Raw genomic sequence first — 23,627 nt, forward strand, 5'->3', positions numbered from 1 at the left:
CTCTGACCATGGAATTCTCCAGGCAAGAACATTGGAGTGGGTAGCCATTTCTTTCTCCAGGGGGATCTTCCGGGGTTGGAGATCTTCCCAACCCAGGGATCGAACCCAGATCTCCTGCACTGCAGGCGAATTCTTTACCTTCTGAGCCACCAGGAAGCCCAAAGGAGAGACCGCATCCCCCCCCTCCCCAAATAGGCTCTTGCATACTCAAAAATAGCCAGTATACAAATATCTTGTGTTGAATTCCTAATATTTGCAGAGTACTTTGTTCTCATTGCTGCTCTAGATACACATGTTTGATCAGTGAGGGGTGACAGAAGGCAGAGGTGGTGCTGCAGGCATCTGGTATAAGCTTGGAAGCTGAACGCCACACAGAAAGACACTCCATCTAAGAGGGCAAGCCAGGCATCATTCTGCAGCCTGTAACACTGGGTTGGGGAACGAGCCAGCAGGAGTCTTCTCTAGGGCTGGCGGGGTCCAGGTACCCTGGAGGCTCACTGTTCACGGAGGTCATGGGCAGCTGCGGCAGCAGTGGCCCCTGGGCTCAGCACACATCATTCAGGGCCTTGCAGGCAAACTCAGGCAGGACGAAGGCTGCCCAGTGCACATCAGAATTGTAGTATTTCAGTTGCATCTGTTCCACCTGCTTGTGTGTCCGCTGCCTCAGGGGCTCCAAGAAGTTGGTGCTTGGATATTTGCCGCACAGGATGAAGCCAATCTAGGATCCCCTGGAGAAGTGCATGGCAACCCACTCCAGTATTCTTGCCTGGATAATTCCATGGACAGAGGAACCTGGCAGGGTACAGTTCATGGGGTCACAAAGAGTCAAATACGACTGAAACTACTCAGCTCGCATGGAGGAACACACATGAAGCCAATTTGGCTGCTGGGGTAGGTGGGGATGGTGCACGAAGCGTAGCCCATGCCCAGAAAGAGTGATTTGCAAAACTACCAGCATCTCCTTGATGAAGTCCAGGTTCAGCCACTAACACTCACCCTGGCAGCAAAGGATGCCATCCTCTTTCAGGGATGAGCCGGTAATAGGACTTATTCATGAGCTGGTAACAGGACTTCTTGAGAGGTTCTCAGCAGGGCCCACAGGGTCTGAGGAGTCGGTGATAATGATATCAAAAGCATCCTGGCTATGCTTCATGGAGCTCAAAACCATCACCCACGGAAAGGGTGAGCTTTGAACTGGAGTAGCGAAGGCTTCCCTGGTAGCTCAGCAGGTAAAGAATCCACCTGCAATGCAGGAGACCCCAGTTTGATCCTTGGGTTGGGAAGATCCCCTGGAGAAGGGATAGGCTACCCAGTCCAGTATTCTTGCTGGGAGAATCCCATGGACAGAGGACCCTGACAGGCTACATACCATAGGGTCACAAAGAGTCAGACACGACTGAGAGACTAAGCACAGTACAGCAGTCAACAGCCATGACCAGCAGGAACTTCTTAAGAGACTTGAATGACATGGCCCTCATTCTCCCACTGGACCACTGACTCCATGGAGAAATGCTGCACCACTTCCTGGTGGACACCCCCATCCTCACCCCTGAAGATCAGCACCTCACCTGGATTGGCATGGCTGCAGAGGGGCAAGCTGCCTTTCATCACCTGGTAGGAGAACTCATTCCTCTCAGTGTACTGGATGACAGATGACGCTATCCAACGTCATCACAGAGCACGTTGCCATAACTCTTACTGAGGAACACAAGGGTATCCTGGTACCACAAGCGCTGATGATGTAGCAGCCGCTCCACTTGCAGCCACAGGACCTGGCCAGGCTATAGGCTGCAAGGCTCCTGAATTAGCCTTCGGGGAGGGAGGAGGGGCAGTCAGAGGTGGGATTTCATGGCTGGCGAGGAGGGGGGGGAGGGGATATCAGGATTCCAGCTCCGCCTGCACCTCGTTCCTTCCCCACTAGCATCCTAACACCGCCCACATCCTAACAGCTCCGCACCCTAACCCCAGGGGTGGGGCGGGACTGCCAGTAAGGGGAGAAATTCAAAATCTCTTTGCAGACTAGTTTGGTATTTTTCTTTGTCCTAAATGTTTATTCTAGACGTTTTTTCTCCTAGAAGTCAATCCTAAAGGAAATCAGTCCTGAATGTTCATTAGAAGGACTGATGCTGAAGCTGAAACTCCAATACTTTGGCTACCTGATGCGAAGAACTGACTCCTTGGGAGAGATCCTGATGCTGGGAAAGACTGAAGGCAGGAGAAGAAGGAAACAACAGAGGATAAGATGGTTGGATGCCATCACCGACTCGATGGTCATGAGTCTGAGCAAGCCCTGGGAGTTGGTGATGGACAGGGAAGCCTGGCGTGCTGCAGTCCATGGGATCGCAGAGTCAGACATGACTGAGCAACTGAACTGAACCAAACAGAGACATTTATTATCATTCACATTCTCCCCCACCGTCTCCAGATCACTGTCTCACTTCTGTGTGACATAATCCCATCCTAACACTTCTGGAAATATCCACTAGAGAGCACAAGAGGTGCTGTGTCCACCTATCCAGCATACACTTTTAATTCAAAGTTGTAAAAATGGTATTTCATTACCAGAAAATATACCTGTCCTGAAGAGTTCTGACAAAACATGGTCTACCTGAGGAAGAAATGGCAACCCACTCCAGTATTCTTGCCTGCAGAACCTGGTCAGCTGTATGAAAAGGAAAACGATAAGACACCTAAAGATGAATCCCCTCCCCCCGCCCTCCCACACCAGGTCAGAAGGTGTCCAATATGCTACTGGGGAAGAGCACAGGGCAATTACTAATAGCTCCAGAAAGAATGAAGTGGATAGGCCAAAGTGGAAACGTTGCTCAGTTGTGGATGTATCTGGTGGTAAAGTAAAGTCTAATGCTATAAAGAACAATACTGCATAGGAACCTGGAATGTTATGTCCATGCTGCTAAGTCCCTTCAGTCGTGTCCGACTCTGTGTGACCCCAGAGACGGCAGCCCACCAGACTCCCCCGTCCCTGGGATTCTCCAGGCAAGAACACTGGAGTGGGTTGCCATTTCCTTCTCCAATGCATGAAAGGGAAAACTGAAAGTGAAGTCACTCAGTCGTGTCCAACTCTTAGTGACCCCACAGACTGCAGCCTACCAGGCTCCTCTGTCCATGGGATTTTCCAGGCAAGAGTACTGGAGTGGGTTGCCATGTAAATTTGATGTGGTCAAGCAGGAGAGGGCAAGAGTGAACATTGACATTTTAGGAATCACTGAACTAAAATGTATGGGAATGGGCAAATTTAATTCAGATGACCATTGTATCTACTACTGTGGGCAAGAATCTCTTAGAAGAAATGCAGTAGCCCTCATAGTCAACAAAAGAGACCAAAATATAGTACTTGGGTTCAGCCTCAAAAATGACAGAATGATCTCGGTTCTTTCCAAGGCAAGCCATTCAACATTACACTAATCCAAGTCTATGCCAGAACCACTGAAACTGAGGAAGCTGAAATTGACTGGTACAATGAAGACCTACTATACCTTCTAGTGTGCATGCTTAGTCACTCAGTTGTATCCGACTCTGTGTGACCCCATGGACTGTAGCCTGCCAGGCTCCTCTGTCCATGATTCTCTAGGCAAGAATACTTGAGTGGTTGCCATTTCCCCCTCCAGAGAATCTTCCCGATTCAGGGATCGAATAAGTATCTCTTCCATCTCCTGTACTGGCAAGTGGATTCTTTACCACTGAACCGCCTGGGAAGCCCACAGCATCTTCTAGAACTAACACCAAAAAAAAAAAAGATGTCCTTTTCATCATAGGGGATCGGAATGCAGAAATAGAAAGTCAAGAGATACGCGGAATAACTGGCAAGTTTGGCCTTGGAGTACAAAATGAAGCAGGGGAAAGGCTAACAGAATTTTGTCAAGAGAACAGGCTGATTATAGCAAATATCCTTTTCAAACAACCCAAGAGACAGCTGTACACGTGGACATCACCAGACAGTTAATACTGAAATCTGATTATGTTCTTTGCAGTCAAAGATGGAGAAGCTGTATACAATCAGAACAACAAGACCTGGAGCTGACTGTGGCTCAGATCATGAGCTCCTTATTGCAAAGTTCAGGTTTAAATTGAAGAAGGTAGGGGAAAACACCAGTCCATTCAGGTATGATCTAAATCAAATCCTCATGATTATATACCTGCAGTGATGAATAGATTCAAGGGATTAGATCTGGTAGACAAAGTGCCCAAAGAACTATGGACAGAGTTTCACAGCACTGTACAGAAGGCAGTGACAAAAACCTTCCCAAAGAAAAAGAAATGCAAGAAGGCAAAGTGGTTGTCTGAGGAGGCTTTACAAATAGCTGAGGAATAAAGAAAAAAAAAAAAAAAAAGCCAAAGGCAAGGGAGAAAGGGAAAGATATCCCCAACTGAATGCAAAGTTCCAGAGAATAGCAAAGAGAGACAGGAAGGTCTTTTTAAATGAACAATGCAAAGAAATAGAGGAAAACAATAAAATGAGAAAGACTAGAAATCTCTTCAAGAAAATTGGAGATATTAAATGAACATTTCATGCAAAGATGGGCATGATAAAGGACAGAAATGGTAAGGACCTAACAGAAGCAGAAGATATTAAGAAGAGGTGGCAAAAATACACAGAACTATACAAAAAAGATCTTAATGACCCAGATAACCACGATGGTGTGATCACTCACCTAGAGCCACACATCCTAGAATGTGAAGTCAAGTGGGCCTTAGGAAGCATCACTGCAAACAAAGCTAGTGGAGGCAATGGAATTCCAGCTGAACTATTTAAAATCCTAAAAGATGATGGTGTTAAAGTGCTGCACTCAATATGCCAGCAAATTTGGAAATGTCGCAGTGGCCATAGGACTGGCAAAGGTCAGTTTTCATTCCAATCCCAAAGAAGGGCAATTCCAAAGATCAAACTACTTTACAATTGTGCTCATTTCACACACTAGCAAGGTTATGCTCAAGATCCTTCATGCTAGGCTTCAGCAGTACGAGAACCAAGAACTTCCAGATATACAAACTGGATTTAGAAAAGGCAGAGGAACCAGAGGTCAAATTGCAAACATCCACTGGATCTTGGAAAAAGCAAATGAATTCCAGAAAAGCACTTGCTTCTGCTTCGTTAATTACACTAAACCCTTTGACCATGTGGATAACAACAAACTGGAAAATTCTTAAAGAGGCAGGAATACCAGACCCTTATCTGTCTCTTGAGAAACCTGTCTGCACATCAAGAAGCAACAGTTAGAACCGAACATGGAACAATAGACTGGTTCAAAATTGGGAAAGGAATACAACAAGGCTGTACGTTGTAAACAACCCTGCTTATTTAACTTCTATGCAGAGTACATCATGCAAAATACCAGGCTGGATGAATCCCAAGCTGGAATCAAGATTGCTGAGAGAAATATCAACCACATCAGATATGCAGAAGATTCCACTCTAATGGCAGAAAGTGAAGAGGGCCTAAAATCCTTCTTGATGAGGGTGAAAGAGGAGAGTGAAAAAGCTGGCTTAAAACTCAGCATTCAGAATACCAAGATCATGGTATCCAGTCCCATCATTTCATGGCAAATAGAATGGGAAAAAATAGAAGCACTGACAGATTTTATTTTCTTGGGCTCCAAAATCACTGCATACAGTGACTGCAGCCATGAAGTTAAAAGACGCTTGCTCCTTGGAAGGAAAGCTATGATAAACCAAGACAGCGTATTAAAAAGCAGTGATGTCACTTCGATGTCAAAGGTTCATATAGTCAAAACTATAGTTTTTCCAGTAGTCATGTACAGATGTGAGAGTTGGACCATAAAGAAAGCTGAGACCTGAAGAATTGAGGCTTTCAAATTGTGGTGTTGGAGAAGACTCTTGGGAGTCCCTTGGACAGCAAGGAGGTTAAACAAGTCAATCCTAAAGGAAATCAACCCTGAATATTCGATGGAAGGACTGATCCTGATGCTGAAGCTCCAATACCTGTTTAGCTGATGTGAAGAGACCCTGGTGCTGAGAAAGATTGTAGCCAAAATGATAAGGGAGTGGCAGGGAATGAAATGGTTAGATGGCATCACCAACTCAATGGACATGAATTTGAGCGAACTCTGGGAGACAGTGGAGGACAGAGAAGCCTAGTGTGCTGCAATCCATAAGGTTTCAAGAGTCAGACACAACTTAACGATTGAACAAGAACAACAACAGAATAAAATTACAGCCTTAACTATGAAGATGAAAAGCCTTATGAACTTCCATTCACCACTGCATATCTTGACCAACTCATAGTCAGTGTTGTGAAGACCAAGACAATGTCATGAAGACCAAAATGAAGACCATTTTGACCTGGACAGAGTACTTTGCCAAGGATGCAGGACTCCCTGTATTAAAACTGGGAAAGTAGCTGCAAACCAGTGGGTTTGATCCAGTGAAGACCAACTGAATGTAGTGGATAGTGCTACTGTCAAGAAAACCAAAGCATCTTACCTTCTTTCTGCTGGAATATACCTTTTTCATTAAACTTTAAATCATTAATGATTTCTTCTCTTACTACATAATATTGCTTCCTACCTGGTGCTACTATCTCCTCAAAGCCAAAATTTTGTGAATTCTAGTTTTCTTGTTATTGTTGTTGCTGTTTTGACCAAAAGCTACTAATTTCTTTTTAAATGGTCATCTTCAAGACTGTCTCTAAACTATTTTATTTAATGATTCTTTTACAATGTAAATCAATAGATAGGTATTCCATGATAATTTCTGGTATCATGGTACCATAATTCCATTTCCTTCTTCTTCATCTCAACAATGAAAGTAGCTGGAATTTTGCTGACTATCTCATGACAGTTGCACACCAATTTCATTTATCTTCTGTGACAACAATCGATATTGTTGCCCTTTCTTGATTAGAAAATGGAGGCTAAGTGGAGTCAGTGACTGCTACAGGTTTTAGAGGGCTTACTTTGTGGTTCAGTTGATAAAGAAGTCTCCTGCAATACACTCCTGTAAAGCAAAAGACTCAAGTTTGATCCCTAGGTTGGGAAGATCCCCTGGATAAGGAAATGGCAACCCATTCCAGTATTCTTGTCTGGAGAATCCCATGGACAGAGGATCCTGGCAGGCTACAGTATATGGGGTCACAAGAGTCAGACATGACTTAGCAACCAAACCAAACCATAGGTTGTAGAACTAGTCACAGGATAAGCCAACTGCCTATCATGGCCTTGGCTTTCCATATTAATAATGACTCTCCATTTTCTAGCCTATCTGTCAAATATACCTAACATCTATAAGCACAAAGAAATGTGACCTTAAGTTTGTAGATTAAAAGATCTACTGGAAAACATTTTCTCAGCCCTGTGTTGTGCATAGCTTTGATAGTTTCATGGTTGACTTTTCTAATTACTCTCATGAGACCATAAAATTCAACTCTCTGACAGAATGCTATTGAGTTGCTTTCCTTTATTTTTACCTTGGATGTGCCATTTGTGCTTTAAATGCTCATGGTAAGCATTACTCAGAATGTATATTCTCATAATATTAAAAAAAACAACAACAAAAAAACATTGTCAGGGCCTGAAAAATGAGGTGGGGAGAAACAGCAGTCCTGAATTTTTATTTTACTCAAAGCACCCATGATCATAGATTGAATTTCAGACCACCAAACCAAACAATTTTTCTTCAAAATTGAAGTTAAAATCCTCTTTATTTTTTCCTCTGTTTGCCATTCAAGGAAAAAAATATGTGCTACCAATCCATAATTCACTTTATTGGAAGAAATTTCTTGGGAATTATATTCTAGAAATGACTAGTCAGGCAATTCTAGAATCTATAATAAAGTCATTTCAAAGGAATTTTCCAAATAAAACCTTCTCACTTTGAAGAATGGCATTGCTTTAGTCCAATTCACACAATGAAAAGAAAATAAAAGCCATAGGAATACATGCAAGCTTTGATACAAACTAATGGCATGGAATCAAGACACAAACTTGAACAGTTTATTGGCCAAAATGTCTGCAAAGTTAAAATATTCACAGAGGCAGTAGCTACAAATATGAAGAAAAATATCAGAACAAAAATCACTGAAAGACAGACTTATAGGTCAGCTTTAACTGCCTACAGGGCAGTTCTTATTTGAATTCGGTTCATCCTAGAAGATTCCAAACTGAATCTGGAGTTCACTGAACCCTAACTTACAAAGAGAACTGACAGGAAGTCAGGTACATTTCACTCCAGTCAGTTATAACTGATGTTGCCTTCATGGATTTATGCTACTCCTGGGGATGTGTACATCTGTCTATATGTACAATTCACCCCAACTGTAAGGAAATGAGTATAAACAATATAGATGTCCAAACTATAGGTATAATGCATGAGTTATTAACAACTTTAACTCCTCAGTTTTATTTCTCATAAGTGTCTGGCTTAGGTTTACACAACAGAACTATCCAATGGTTGTTGTAAGAAACATGCATGTCCCTAATAATTCTCATAACTGCCTCCTTATTTAACATTGCTGCCTTAAGATTTACAAACTATATGTTGCTCAAACCAGAGTCCTATTAAACTGTAACTTTAAAAGTACAACAAAACATGCCCCATCTTGCATGGCTGATTCGCAAGATGAAGGGTCTTGTAGGAGCAGGAATTTTTTTCCATTTTGTGTGAAAGTCCTATGCATGCACAGAGTGCAGCTTCCAATGTTTCTGAATCACCATTGTCCCACTGATCCTACCTATATGTAAGTTATCCACAATAATCTTCAGAATTGTAACATAAAGAAAGAAAATATGATATGGCTTGTAGGTACATGGGAGAAAATTCTATCACATTTCTGCAATGTATATTCCATACAAGAACAGTATGTTATTATATCTCAGACTCATTAATTGGAGTTTAGAAAAACTCATCAATTTTTACCTGTGTGCTATGCTTAGTTGCTCAGTTGTGTCCAAGTCTACAACCCCATGCACTATAGCCTGCCAGGCTCCTCTGTCCATGGGGATTCTCCAGACAATAATATTGGAGTGAGTTGCCATGCCCTCCTCCAGGGGATCTTTCCAACTCAAGGATCAAACCCAGTTTTCACATATGTCTTTATTCTATATTTAGTATGTGTGAGTGATGGTGCAAACTTTGAACTCAGTAAAATATTTTATCAATTATACTCATCATTTTATTCCCTACTATATGTAGTATTTTTTTTTTAAAGTTGCTGTTGTTGTTCAGTCGCTAAGTCATGTCCCAATCTTTGTGATCCTATGAACTGCAACATGCCAGGCTTCACTCTTTCCTGGAGTTTGCTCAAACTCATGCCCATTGATTCAGTGGTGCCATTCAACCATCTCATCCCATGAACTGTATGAAAACCACATGAACAGTATGAAAAGGCAAAAAAGCTGTTGCTTAACTTTTTTCCTGTATCTTTCTATCAAAAAGAATGTTGATCATATTTAGGCTTTTAATATTTCAAATCTGCTTGCTACAATTGTATCTTAGCCTGTATTGCTGCTTCATTTCTATTTCATTCGATTATATTTTGTTCATAGCTACTAGAAGATGATTGTATACCTTAGATAATGTGATCTAATCAACTTTCCATTTGATAGCATATGTCTGTAAATGTGATTTAATTACTTTCCCATATGATACATTAGGTCAATTGTCTGACAGGACCACACAATATTCCTAGCTAAATATATGTATTTTATTTATTTATTTTAAATTGGAATATAATTGCTTTACAATGTTGTGTTGGTTTCTGCTGTACAATAACATGTATCTACTATAAGTATAAATATATCCTCTCCCTCAGGGCTTCCCTGGTGACTCAGTGGTAAAGAATCCACCTGCAATGCAGGAGCCTCAGGAGGCTCGGGTTTGATCTCTGGGTCAGGAAGATCCCATGGAAGAGGGCATGGCAACCCACTCTAGTGTTCTTGCCTGGAGAATTCCATGGACAGAGGAGTCTGGCAGGCTATAGTCTATAGGGTTGCAAAAGGTCCGACACAACTGAAGCAATTTAGTGTGTACACACGCACACATTCCCTCCCTCTTAAGCCTCCCTTCCACCTCCCCGTCCCACCCCTCTAGGTTGTCACAGAGCACCAAATTGAGTTCCCTGTGCTATACAAATGTATCCCAGTATTCTTAGCTAAATATATTTTAATTACATTTTAATTCACACTTAAAATATACATATAGTATAATTAAACACAGTGTATAATTTGGAGTAGACTTCTATGAGTTTTGAAAATGCATACAGATATGTAACCATCACCATAATCAAGATACAGAACAGTTCCAGCACTCTCCAAAATTACATTATGATGATCTTTGAAGTCAATTTCTCCCTCCAACCACTGATCTGTATGCTATTTCTATAACATTGCCTTTTCCAAAATATCACACATGTCATCATATAATATAAAATCTTCTCAGTCTGGCTGCTTTCACTTTGCATAATGAAACATGCACATAATGTGTGTGTGTTGTTTGCTATATTAGTAATTTTTCCTTCACTTTAGTTGAGTAATATTCCAGTTTATCCAGTGACTAGTTGAAGAACAAGGGTGTTGAGTTGTTTCCAGTTTTTGATAATTATATAAAGCTGTTGAAATGTGTGTACACATTTAGAGGTAAATATAAGTTCATATCTTTTGTGTGTGTGTGTGTGAACTCAGTTGTGTCCAACTCTTTGCCACCCCATGGGCTATAGCCCACCAGGCTCCTCTGTTCATGAAATTCTCCAGGCAAGACAGGAGTGGGTTGCCATTCCCATCTCCAGGGGATCTTCCTGACCCAGAGATCTAACCTGTGTGTCCTGCATTGCAGGCAGATTCTTTATCACTGCTCCGCCTGGGATGGGATTACATCCTTTAGGTAAATACAATTACTGTCACATTTGGTAAGTGCATGATCAACGTCATAAGAAACTGTCCAGCAGTTTTCCAAAGTGTCTGTACCAGTGTGCACTCCAACCAGTAGTATAGAAGGGTTCCAACTGCTCTGTATCCTCTCTAGTATTTGATATGGTCTGCTTCTTTTTTTAATGTTAACCATCATGACAGATGTGTTAGGGAACCATTGATCAAAACTACGCACATTGGCCAGGCATGATAATAACTGCTTGCTTGAGTTTGCTCACAATAGTAAGTCCCGATAAGGAACATGAAACGGACAAGCTACCATCAGCCAGAAGAACTCAGAAGAGGCCAAAAGGAGGGAAGAGAAATCAGCCATTAATAACATGTCCTGCGGGCCTCCCAGAAACCCTCATGCTAGAATCCAACTTGGCTGAGAGATGCATATGCCAACAGGAAAGACCCTGAGTCACACCAAATAGGGGCACAAGCATAGTAGCCAGAGACAACCCAGAAACTAACCCCATTACCCTAAAACTCAAGAGACCTCCTAGGTTCCTTTACTCTGATGCTCTCAGCCCAAGTGCCTCTTCCCAATAAAATCTTGCTTTGTCAGTACATGTGCCTCCTTGGACAATTCATTTCTGAGTGTTAGACAAGAGCCCACTCTCACCTGGAAGGGAGCCCCCTCTGGTAACAGATGTAGTAGTATCTCACTGTAAATTTTAAAATCACTTACTTGAGATATAATTGATATAAAATAAACTAAGTTACCACAAAATAAAAAAATACAACAAAACATAACTTTTTCATTTATAAGCCAATGAGTACCATTTGTATGGACAGTGCTTAGTAAACTGAATAAGATAAATAGGTGTTTAAAGATCTACCTTTACACCTCTGGTGTACTTTATGATCAGTTTAGGAGGGAGTGCTATCACAATCACTTGTGAAATAGTGTCATCTAATCATTAAAGGCATCAAGTGCTAACTTCCCTAGAAAAATGGCCTTATTAAAATAGACTGATGAGCTATATTGTATTATGAGCCTGGAATGGCCCATTCTACAGTTAATTTAACATATCCAAAAATATCATAGAGCTGAAAGGATATTCAAATGAAATAAATACTTTCCATTTGATTATTATAGTAATCTATCACTTTGAAATCATGATGCAGTGTTTCCTATCAAAACAAGGTTCCTGCTGTACTTCAAAAATTACAGGTGAGACAGTAAAATATCCTTCATGTTTCACATATATTCCTATCATCCACTAGGAACAACTATTTTTATAGGTTTACTTATTCCTTTGGGGTAGAAGAGAGCAAAGTTATATTATTAAAGTTGTAAGATTGAAAGAAAAGATTTGATGATTTTAGCATAGTATTGAGAACTATTTATTGGTTCTTTAAAAAATATTTTTATATGTCTTCAACTGTTAATAATGCATACTGAACTATTTATGGATGAAATATGATGAATTTGCTTTAATATGAAGTGAAGTGAAGTAAAGTCATTCAGTCATGTCCAACTCTTTGCGACCCCATGGACTATAGCCTGCCAGGCTCCTCTATCCATGAGATTTTCCAGGCAAGAATACTGGAGTGGGTTGCCATTTCCTTCTCCTCTACATTCCAAGCTAAAAAAAATGGGTTGGATAGTTGAAACAAGATTGGAAAGATGTTAATCATTGTGTAAATTGGGTGATCAATTCTAAAGGAAATCAACCCTGAATATTCATCAGAAAGACTGATGCTGAAGCTGAAGCTCCAGTACTTTGGTCACCTGATGCCAAGAGCCAACTCATTGGAAAAGACCCTGATGCTGGGAAAGACTGAAGGCAGGAGGAGAAGGGGATGACAGAGGACGAGATGGTTGGATGACATCACCGAGTCAATGGACATGCGTTTGAGCAAACTCGGGGAGATAGTGAAGGACAGGGAACCTTGGCATGCTGCAGTCCATGGGCCTGCAAAGAGTCAGACATGACTAAGCGACTGAACAACGACAAGAAGTCATTGTGTAAACTGGGTGACAGTTACATGGAATTGAGTATATTATTCTACTTTTGTGTGTATGTGGAAATTTCTGAAATAAAATTTTAAAATTGTTCTTCTCATAATTCACCCTATCTTCATGAGAGTTTAGGAAATGTGGTTCAGTGATGTACATGAACTTTATGTAAAACACCATTTTACAACAATTTCTAAATCCAAGCATGAAAAAAATGATCTTTAAATGACATTCTACCACAAATACAGAACTGCTCCTAATGAGTGTAAAATCAGCAAGAATATGTGAGAGCGATTCTTGACATGATTTAACCAATGCTTTGATCAAAGGATCAAATTTAGGCACAGGTTCACTGATACGAATCAATCACCTATTAAGTTAGAAACATACTAGAGGCTGTAAAACATATAATATAATAGACAAGACATTGCCCCACTTGTCAAAAAGTTTTCATATCAGCAGAGCAGACAACATTAGCACACACCAAACAGCAGAGAGTTGAAAGCTGAACTGCAGGGTCCAAGTAGTAATTATAAAGGAAATTATCAAAAGGAGAGCTTTGTGAAGGTCCCACATAAGAGATCAGAATTGAAATGGTCATTTTAAAATGGATAATGTTTGGGAAACCAGGAAAAAATATTATGTTGCATGTAGAGAGTTTAACACAACAAAAACATTTTTTAAAAAAAGAGTCAGCATGGTATGTAGATATTAAAGAAAACGTGAAACCTAGAGCAAGGAATAGATGTGAAGGAATAATAACAATGACAACAGAAATAATAATAATAATAATAACAGACTCTGTGCAAGGCATTATTCTCAGTGTTTTACATATATTTACCCCTATGCTGCTGCTGCTGCTAAGTCGCTTCAGTCGTGTCCAACTCTGTGCGACCCCAGAGACGGCAGCCCAACAGGCTTCCCCGTCCCTGGGATTCTCCAGGCAAGAACACTGGAGTGGGTTGCCATTTCCTTCTCCAATGCATGAAAGTGAAAAGTGAAAATGAAGTCACTCAGTCGTGTCCCAGGCTCCTCCGTCCATGGGATTTTCTAGGCAAAAGTACTGGAGTGGGGTGCATATTATTAATAATAGCCCAATTTTGCAAATGAAGAAACTGAGGCACAGAGAGATTAAGTAATGTGCCCAAGGTCATAGAGTTAATATAGTAACAGAGCAAGGTTTTGATCCCATTCTAGTTTCAGGATACATGTGTTGACTCCCATGCCACACTGCCCAGTGGGAAATAGGACTAGATAGTTTGGGAGCAGATAATGGTACCAATGATATAGATTGGGCTTCCCAGGTAGCACTAGTGGTAAAGAAGCCACCTGCCAATGCAGGAGACATAAGAGACTCGGGTTTGATCCCTGGGTAAGAAAGATCCCCTGGAGGAGGGCATGGCAACCCATTCCAGTAATCTTGCCAGGAGAATCCCATGGACAGAGGAGCCTGCCAGGCTACAGTCCACAGGGTCACAAAGAGTTGGACACAACTGAGGTGACTGAGCATGTACACAATGTTGACTTCTCTTCCATTCTCACTTCAAATAGACACTACTTTTACAGACTGTCCAAAACTGTTAGGCCTAGAAGTTGAAAGCTAATTTTGCTCTCTTAAGTCAAAGAATCAGAAAACTGTGGCACTAAGTTTAAAGAACTTGGCTGAAAGCAAATAATTTTGTGTTGGATCCAAGAACTAAAAATCCAAAGACTCTTGGTCTGAGCATCAGACTTCACACACAAATGTACACTTCTTCTCTCAGAACTATAATTCCATAGGCTGAAACTGGAAGTATGTGTAACTGGATCTCAGCCATCTGTCTCACATCTAATGACACAGTTCAATAAGTATTACACAATAATTTACAGCCTGTTGTGGGTTTTTTTTTGCATGTCAAGCAAATAAAAATAAATAGGGCAAATATTTCTCATAATTTTTTCATTATTGTTCAGCTTGAGATACAAACACCACCATTTAATTAACACTTGGAATAGATCCTGGGACCCAGAATAAAGGTATAGAAACTAAGATTATGATTATTAATAGTCTCCTCTCCTCATACTTTTCCTGTTACCTCTGACCTTGTCACCTGATGCATTCTCATACCTGTTGACTGAATTATTTTTACTCCTTTATTATGTTTGAGAAATATTACATTATCTTCCCAAATCTCTCCCCCCGTCTTAATTCCTTAAGTCCAGAATTAACTCTTGTGGAATGGAAGGCTTTTGCATTGTCATATAGGAACGACTTTCCTGAACTCAGGTCACCAACCTTCTCGGTTGGCCAGAGACTTTCCTGGTTTGGGAACTGAAAGTCCAGCATCCAAGAAAAAGCCCTCAGTCCCAGGCAGGCCAGGACAGCTGGTCACCCTGGTGCCTGGCACATCATCTAAAAATGTTGGAGAAAAACAGGTGTGCCTATCTCAATAAAGCTATTTGTGTATCTACACATTGTTTAATGAAACAAACTGAACATGTACAAGTGAGGGAAAAAAATAGAATAAAAAGTGAAATGCTTCCTCGGCCTTCTGGAGAAACATGTAATCTGAAAACTCCTTCCACTTGGAAGAGAAGTGAGCCTTTTCCTTAAACCTGATATGATCTGTTGATAATCAGCTACAAGAAGGGTAAAAAAACACTTCCTAGTAACTTCTCAAGTTGCAGTAACACTAGCTATCATGCCATGCTGGGGAAGTAGGATATCAATTTACCTGAAAACTGAATTAGCTCCTAATTAAAACTAATTAATTTGTTAATTGTTAACAATTAACAATTTGTTTGTTAATTGTTAACAATTAACAATTTGTTTGTTAATTGTTAACTAATTGCTGTGTTCGTCCAGCACAGAATTTCTGTATTGTAGTGCGCTGGCCCTGACCCAGCTTTCAGAAACGATAACAGTTTAGATATATTTTCTTTTATTGCAGTTGAAAACCCAGTATTAGTGTTCAAGCAAAATGACTCACATTTATTATTAAGGTATTCTCTGAGAAAGTCATAATTTTACTGAAAGTGAGGCAAAAAAAAAGGGAAGCTGGTATTTGAGTAAAATACCTTCCCCTCAGATCCTTACTAAGAGTATGGGCATGATTTCTCAGCATACACTCTAATCTCAAAAATACTTGAGAAAGGATCTGCAAGTCAGGGTTCCCCTTGAGAAAACTTTAAGGGACCATCTTTCCCTCTCATAGACACTATGTTTGTGGGACAGCCAGGGATGAAATGAATTTTATGTTAAAAACATGCAAAGATATTTTGAAGACACTTCTCTTTTCTTCAAAGAGAAGTTGTTTGGAGGGCCTGATGATAAACAGCAAATGTATTTTAAAATTGCATTTCATTTACAAAAAGTGATAGGTAATTAATTATTAATTCTCTAAGAAGCACCCCCTCCAACTTGAATAAATCTAATGAAAATGAAAATCATGCCAATCAGAACTGGATTTTACATTGGAATTAATAATTTATTTTATTTGCTCACTATAATACAGGGAAGATGACAAGAAAAGTTAGTATATTTATAAAGAAAACCAAGCAGAGGTAGTACATTTTATCATTAGAGAACTTTCCTATAGAACAAACACATTTGAGGTTAAAAACTTAAATTATGTATCACACTTTTACAAATGCAGAGCAGAAGTTAAAGACAGAAAAACTGGTTACTTTCAGATTTATATATCAAAATGGAAAGTTGATTTGTAATATTGTTGGGGTTTTTGTGAGAAGGCCTTAAGTTAAGCAGGCTGAGGTGATGAATAATTTTCTTAAGGATATATAGAAAATCAGCTTCTATACATTCCTTGGCAAAATTTCACTACAGATATAATGGGAAAAGCAGTTCAAAACAAAACCAAGCAAACAACCAGAAAAGCTAGGAAACAGACAAGAACAGGGGTGAGGGCGGGAGAAGGGTTATTTTATTTCTGATGTCTTGTTATTTTCATATATTTAACAATGAAAGCTATTAGAAATAGAACTTAATGTCCCTTCTTGCACCCTGTGCGCAGAGGGCAGTATTGCTAGCTAGGGCAGTATTCTCCCTTGGGCACCCTAGTCTATGGCCTTTCAAGGACAACCAGAATCAGGAAAAGAACTCATTGTGCTCTCAATTGCAAGACAAAGGAAGGCTGGTACATCCAGGAGCTGCTAGATATATGGCCTGCCTTTGTTGTTCTAAGGATGTCAGATCACCGGTTTTGTTTTCATTGCATGTGTCTTAACACTAGGTTAAAAGCTAGGGATCTGGTTCTAAGTCTTCTCTCTGACATTAATTGGCTGTCTAATCCTAGGCAAGCTGTTTCACCTCTCACGAGCATTGGACAAGAATAGTCACCAGATGACCCCTATGGACATTGTTCAGTGACTTAAAGTCAAAAGTGAAGGCAATTGTTTGAACAATGTTATCTTAGATCCAATCACCCCAGCTGTTTCCAGGTATACTGAGAGACTGAAGAGAAAAGTGTTTATTCATATGGCTGTAGAACCAGACTGTCCAGATCCATATGTTTCTTCTTATTACATGTGTGACCTGAGGCAAATTTCTTCTCTTTGCGCCCAGTTCCTGACTTATAAAGTAGGAATGATAATAGTAACTAGCCCACAGGGTTATTACAAAGATTCACTGAAATCACTCAGGTACAATTCTGAGAACACTGCCTGTTTCAGTTCTAATACAGTCAGGAAGAATCACCAAATTAATTAAGCTAGGTTCTTTCCAGTAGAAGATGAGTTTAAAGGCACATGTGGAGGAGTAAGACTTTTAAGTGAAAGAAGATACTTCTTCCTGGTTGAGAGTGACACTCTTTTACTCCACATCCACACTCCAAGTTATTTCCTAGCACAGTGATTCTCTAACTCTTTCTGGCATCAGAATTACCTGGACAGCTTATTACAACATAGACACTTGGACCCCAATCCCAGAATTTCTAATTCAGTGGGTCTGCACTGAGGTTGAGAATATACATTTATGGGACTTCCCCAGTGGTCCAGTAGTTAAGACTCTGTGCTTCTCGATACTGGATGCTTGGGGCTGGTGCACTGGGACGACCCAGAGGGAGGGTATGGGGAGGGAGGAGGGAGGAGGGTTCAGGATGGGGAGCACAGGTATACCTGTGGAGGATTCATTTCGATGTTTGGCAAAACTAATACAATATTGTAAAGTTTAAAAATAAAATAAAATTAAAAAAAAAAAGACTCTGTGCTTCTAATGCAGGGGGCATAGTTTTGATTCCCTGGTCGGTGAACTAAGATCCCACCTGCTGCATGGTGCAGCCAAAAAATAAAAGTAACAATGAGGTTATTTTCAACTGTTAGATTGTCAATCATCCAGAATTTGGGAAATATGTATATTAAAAAAGAATATATATTTCTAACAAATTTCCAGGTGATACTGATGTCACTGGCCCAGGGAACATATTTTGAGAACCACTGCCATAAATCATATCTCCCTGATTTTTTAAATCTGAGAACCATCAAGACCTGCATAAATTGGACACCTGAGGGCACCATCTATTACCCAGTGAACTCAACAGTACAGCTTGCTAGCCAGTGGTACTAAGGTACTTGAGAACCATTGATCCATCAAATCACACTAATTGTTTTTTCCCTTGCTCACTTAAGTTCCATCCTTTTTTTTCTACTCTTAAAACCAACCAATGACCCCAGCACAGGGTTCTTGTGATTCTTATGCTTTACACTGGAAATTTGCCCTTCTAGATCTTCACATAGCTGGCTCCTCATCAATTCAGTTACCACTTTCTGTATACAAAATTGGCTTCCTTGGTGGCTTGGTGGTTAAGAATCTGCCTGCAATGCAGGAGTCACAGGAGATGCAATTTCGATCCCTGGGTCAGGAAGATCTCCTGGAGAAGGGAATGGCTATGCACTCCTGTTTTCTTGCCTGGAAAACCCCATGGACAGAGGAGCCTGGTGGGTTACAGTCCATACAGTTGCAAAGAGACAGACACAACTGAAGCAACTTAACAGGCATGCACTGCAAATTTCATTATAGAGTAAACATAATTGCGATGAGCAACTTAAATTATGGGGCTTCCCTGGTGACTCAGATGCTAAAGAATCTGCCTGCAAGGCAGGAGACCTGAGTTCAGTTCCTGGGTTGGGAAGATCCCCTGAAGGAGGGCATGACAATCCACTCAGTATTCTTGCCTGGAGAATCCCATGAACATAGGAGCCTGGTGGGCTACAGTCCATGGGGTTGCAAAGAGTTGGACATGACTGAGCAACTAAGCACAAGGGACACAACTTAAATTATAAATAACAATTTTTAAATATAAAAACCTCCCCTCTCCCCTGAGTCATTCTCCAGCTTATCACCTTGTTTTAGTTCCTTCATATTGATTGTCTAATCTGTAATCTATCATTTATTCATTAATGTATTTATGATATCTATCTCCCTCCCCCATAAAATATAAACTCCATGAGTTTGGCGATTTTTGTTAACAACTCTATTCCAAACACATAAAAAGGTGCTGGGGACATAGCTGTTTAGCTGTTAGTCAGTTGTGTCCGACCCTTTGTAACCAATGGACTGTAGCCCACTAGGCTGCTCTGTCCATGGGATTCTCCAGGCAAGAATACTGGAGTGGGTTGCCATTTCCTTCTCCAGGGGATCTTCCCAACCCAGGGACTGAAGCCAGGTCTCCCACACTGCAGGCAGATTCTTTAGTATCTGAACCACCAGGGAAGCCCAGGAATGTAGTAAGCCCTCAATAAATATTTATCACATGGATAAACAAACCAAGAAAGAACGAGCCATTTGCATCAGATCTGATATTATTGCTCCATCCAGAGTGAAAGGCTCTCTAATATGATGCCTACCAAACTAGTAAAGGCCCAGCTTTCCTTCTAGAAATGATATCATTTTAGTCCTTGTTTATTCTAGTAGTGTGAAGACTCAAAAAGGAAACTCAAGAAAAGAATGTTCTGTAAGGGCAGTGTTGTTTTGTACTCTTTTTCTAAATATAAGTCAACTAACTTCTTGGAGTGACCTAAAACAAACAAAAAAAAAATGCAGGATGATGCTAGTTGCACCATTATTTAAGTCAAAAACAGACTGTTACAGTGAGTAGAGTGAATTTTATCCCTGAAAGAAAACAAAAGCTAGTTCACTATGTGAACTGTTCTCTTCATTAGTGATTCTGCTTGCTGACAGAGTTTGTTGTTAACAAGTATTCTGTCTTACATCCACATACATCAAAGAATTGATTCCTGATCCCACTGGGAGAGCCTGTGAAATGATTCTCATGTTCCAACAGAGTAGGGAAATGCTGCACACTCTAGCTTTTACTTAAAGACTCTCAAAGTATATGGGAACAACATAAAGGTTTTGAGAAGTTCTACATTCAAAAGCCTTTGAATTTGTTTCATCCATGTTTCCCAAATTTTGATGATCCATGTCTGAAAAACCCACTCTGGGAGAAACAACTTGGTGGTCCCCAGTATTGATTTGTTTACTTGTTTTGTTTATAGCAAGTGACAAATCCTAGTGGGACAGTTAAATAGTATACAAACTCATTAAGACTGTGCCAACATCTAGACCTTTACAGAATAAATGAGCAATGGCTGGGTCATTTGACAAGATACTTGTTATTCAGGTTTCTGGAATAATCTTCTAGCTCTTTAGCCCCCAGATTGCCCAGGGACTTAATGTGGTTGAATTCTTTATACCTAGTTTGCAGTTCTTCAGTCACAGCTATCAGAGACAAGAAGTTGTTTTCAAAATATGAGAGAATTTGGCACAGCTTCCCATGCATGAAGCAGGGAAAAAGGAAGTCAACATGCCACCAGTCAGCCTGATCAGCTGTGTCACTCCTGAGTTCAATAAGTGACAGATATTGCTGTCAGACCACCCACACAGTCAGATAATTGGCTGCCCTCCCCCTCCCCCCACCCAGAGGGGGACTTCTAAGGAACCCACAAATGACTAACTTCATGGAGTTTTCTCTTTAGAGGAACAATGTTTTCCTGTAAAGAATGCCAAAAGAATTAGTCTTTTGTCACGTGTGTTTATTTCTCAAGAGGCTTTTAAGGCCTTGCTGGTCTGTAGTTCAGTGTGACAGTAATGCAGGATGCATTTTTTTTTTCCAAGGGGAAGTCAGCCTTCAAAACAGTGACATCCTGGACAACTTCCAGAGAGACTGCAAAACTTACAACGGTGGTGCTAATAGACATCAATTTCCCTCTGGTGGCGGCCTGCTAATTCAACTCACCAAATAAACAAGTCTTTATTCTAGTGGTCAGTACATTTGCTTTTAAATGATGGGTCAAGGAAGGGTAAATAACACCATTTATCAGTGGGAGATCGTACAGCCTTAGACAATTGTAAAAATTACTTTGAGTGTTGTTGGCACCTGAGGCTTGAGTTCTGGGATTTATGCAAATTCTGCTCAAAGTTAAAGAGAATCTAGTATCTCAGGTCTGCCTGTGTGGTTATGTTGATGTCTCTAAGACTTTGTTTATGCAGAGTCTCACATTCTATGGGTTAAAATGATTGTCTGGTCATTCCTTCAAATGTTGAGGCAACTACATCCTGCTGTTCTTTGTCAACTTTATTGATTCAAAGACTTCTTGTTCAGAACTCTTGTTTTTCATGTATGAACCTGATATTGCTTCCATACCTACTAAACATTACATCTCTGATGATGAATAGCGCTATCATCTCTAAATTACCTGGTTCCTCTAGTTTATGGAAAGAAAGATTGTTACAACATTAATTCCTTTAAACAGAAAAATGTGGATATCTAAATATTATTAAGACAGGAAGGTTCAGAAGTCAATTCATGGCAATCAGCATGAAAAGGAACGTTGGTACAGTACTTTGGTCAGGGAAAATAATTTGGAGGGGAAGTACCAAAAAGATGGAGAAGCTCTATACAGTCAACAAAAACAAGACCAGGAGCTAACTGTGGCTCAGATCATGAACTCCTTATTGCCAGATTCAGACTGAAATTGAAGAAAGTAGGGAAAACCACTAGACCATTCAGGTATGACCTAAATCAAATCCCTTATGATTATACAGTGGAAGTGAGAAATAGATTTAAGGGACTAGATCTGATAGAGTGCCTGATGAACTATGGACTGAGGTTCATGACATTGTACAGGAGACAGGGATCAAGACCATCCCCATGGAAAAGAAATGCAAAAAAGCAAAATGGCTGTCTGGGGAGGCCTTACAAATAACTGTGAAAAGAAGAGAAGTGAAAAGCAAAGGAGAAAATGAAAGATATAAACATCCGAAAGCAGAGTTCCAAAGAATAGCAAGAAGAGATAAGAAAACCTTCCTCAGCAATCAATGCAAAGAAATAGAGGAAAACAACAGAATGGGAAAGACTAGAGATCTCTTCAAGAAAATCAGAGATACCAGGGGAACATTTCATGCAAAGATGGGCTCGATAAAGGACAGAAATGGTATGGACCTAACAGAAGCAGAAGATATTAAGAAGAGGTGGCAAGAATACACAGAAGAACTGTACAAAAAAGATCTTCATGACCAAGATAATCACGATGGTGTGATCACTGACCCAGAGCCAGATATCCTGGAATGTGAAGTCAAGTGGGCCTTAGAAAGCATCACTATGAACAAAGCTAGTGGAGGTGATGGAATTCCAGTGGAGCTATTTCAAATCCTGAAAGATGATGCTGTGAAAGTGCTGCACTCAATATGCCAGCAACTTTGGAAAACTCAGCAGTGGCCACAGGACTGGAAAAGGTCAGTTTTCATTCCAATCCCAAAGAAAGGCAATGCCAAAGAATGCTCAAACTACCACACAATTGCACTCATCTCACACGCTAGTAAAGTAATGCTCAAAATTCTCCAAGCCAGGCTTCAGCAATACGTGAACTGTGAACTTCTTAATGTTCAAGCTGGTTTTAGAAAAGGCAGAGGAACCAGAGACCAAATTGCCAACATCCGCTGGATCATTGAAAAAGCAAGAGAGTCCCAGAAAAACATCTATTTCTGCTTTATTGACTATGTCAAAGCCTTTGACTGTGTGGATCACAATAAACTGTGGACAATTCTGAAAGACATGGGAATACCAGACCACCTGATCTGCCTCTTGAGAAACCTATACACAGGTCAGGAAGCAACAGTTAGAACTGGACATGGAACAACAGACTGGTTCCAAATAGGAAAAGGAGTACGTCAAGGCTGTGTATTGTCACCCTGCTTATTTAACTTATATGCAGAGTACATCATGAGAAACGCTGGGCTGGACGAAGCACAAACTGGAATCAAGATTGCTGGGAGAAATATCAATAATCTCAGATATGCAGATGACACCACCCTTATGGCAGAAAATGAAGATGAACTAAAAAGCCTCTTGATGAAGGTGAAAGTGGAAAGTGAAAAAGTTGGCTTAAAACTCAACATTCAGAAAACGAAGATCATGGCATCTGGTCCCATCACTTCAAGGGAAATAGATGGGGAAACAGTGGAAACAGTGTCAGACTTTATTTTTTTGGGCTCCAAAATCACTGCAGATGGTGACTGCAGCCATGAAATTAAAAGACGCTTACTCCTTGGGAGGAAAGTTATGACCAACCTAGATAGCATATTCAAAAGCAGAGACATTACTTTGCCAACAAAGGTCCATCTAGTCAAGGCTATGGTTTTTCCAGTGATCATGTATGGATGTGAGAGTTGGACTGTGAAGAAAGCTGAGCGCTAAAGAATTGATGCTTTTGAACTGTGGTGTTGGAGAAGACTCTTGAGAGTCCCTTGGACTGCAAGGAGATCCAACCAGTCCATTCTGAAG

The 23,627-nt window shown here is 40.5% G+C and overlaps 1 pseudogene; it reads right to left on the reverse strand.

The window, feature by feature from the left end:
- Nucleotides 1-256: 256 nt before the first annotated feature.
- Nucleotides 257-23,627, reverse strand: part of LOC129640029 (spermidine synthase-like) — a 59,113-nt pseudogene continuing 35,742 nt past the window's right edge.

This window comes from Bubalus kerabau, chromosome X (assembly GCF_029407905.1).
Source record: "Bubalus kerabau isolate K-KA32 ecotype Philippines breed swamp buffalo chromosome X, PCC_UOA_SB_1v2, whole genome shotgun sequence".
NCBI lineage: Eukaryota > Metazoa > Chordata > Mammalia > Artiodactyla > Bovidae > Bubalus > Bubalus kerabau.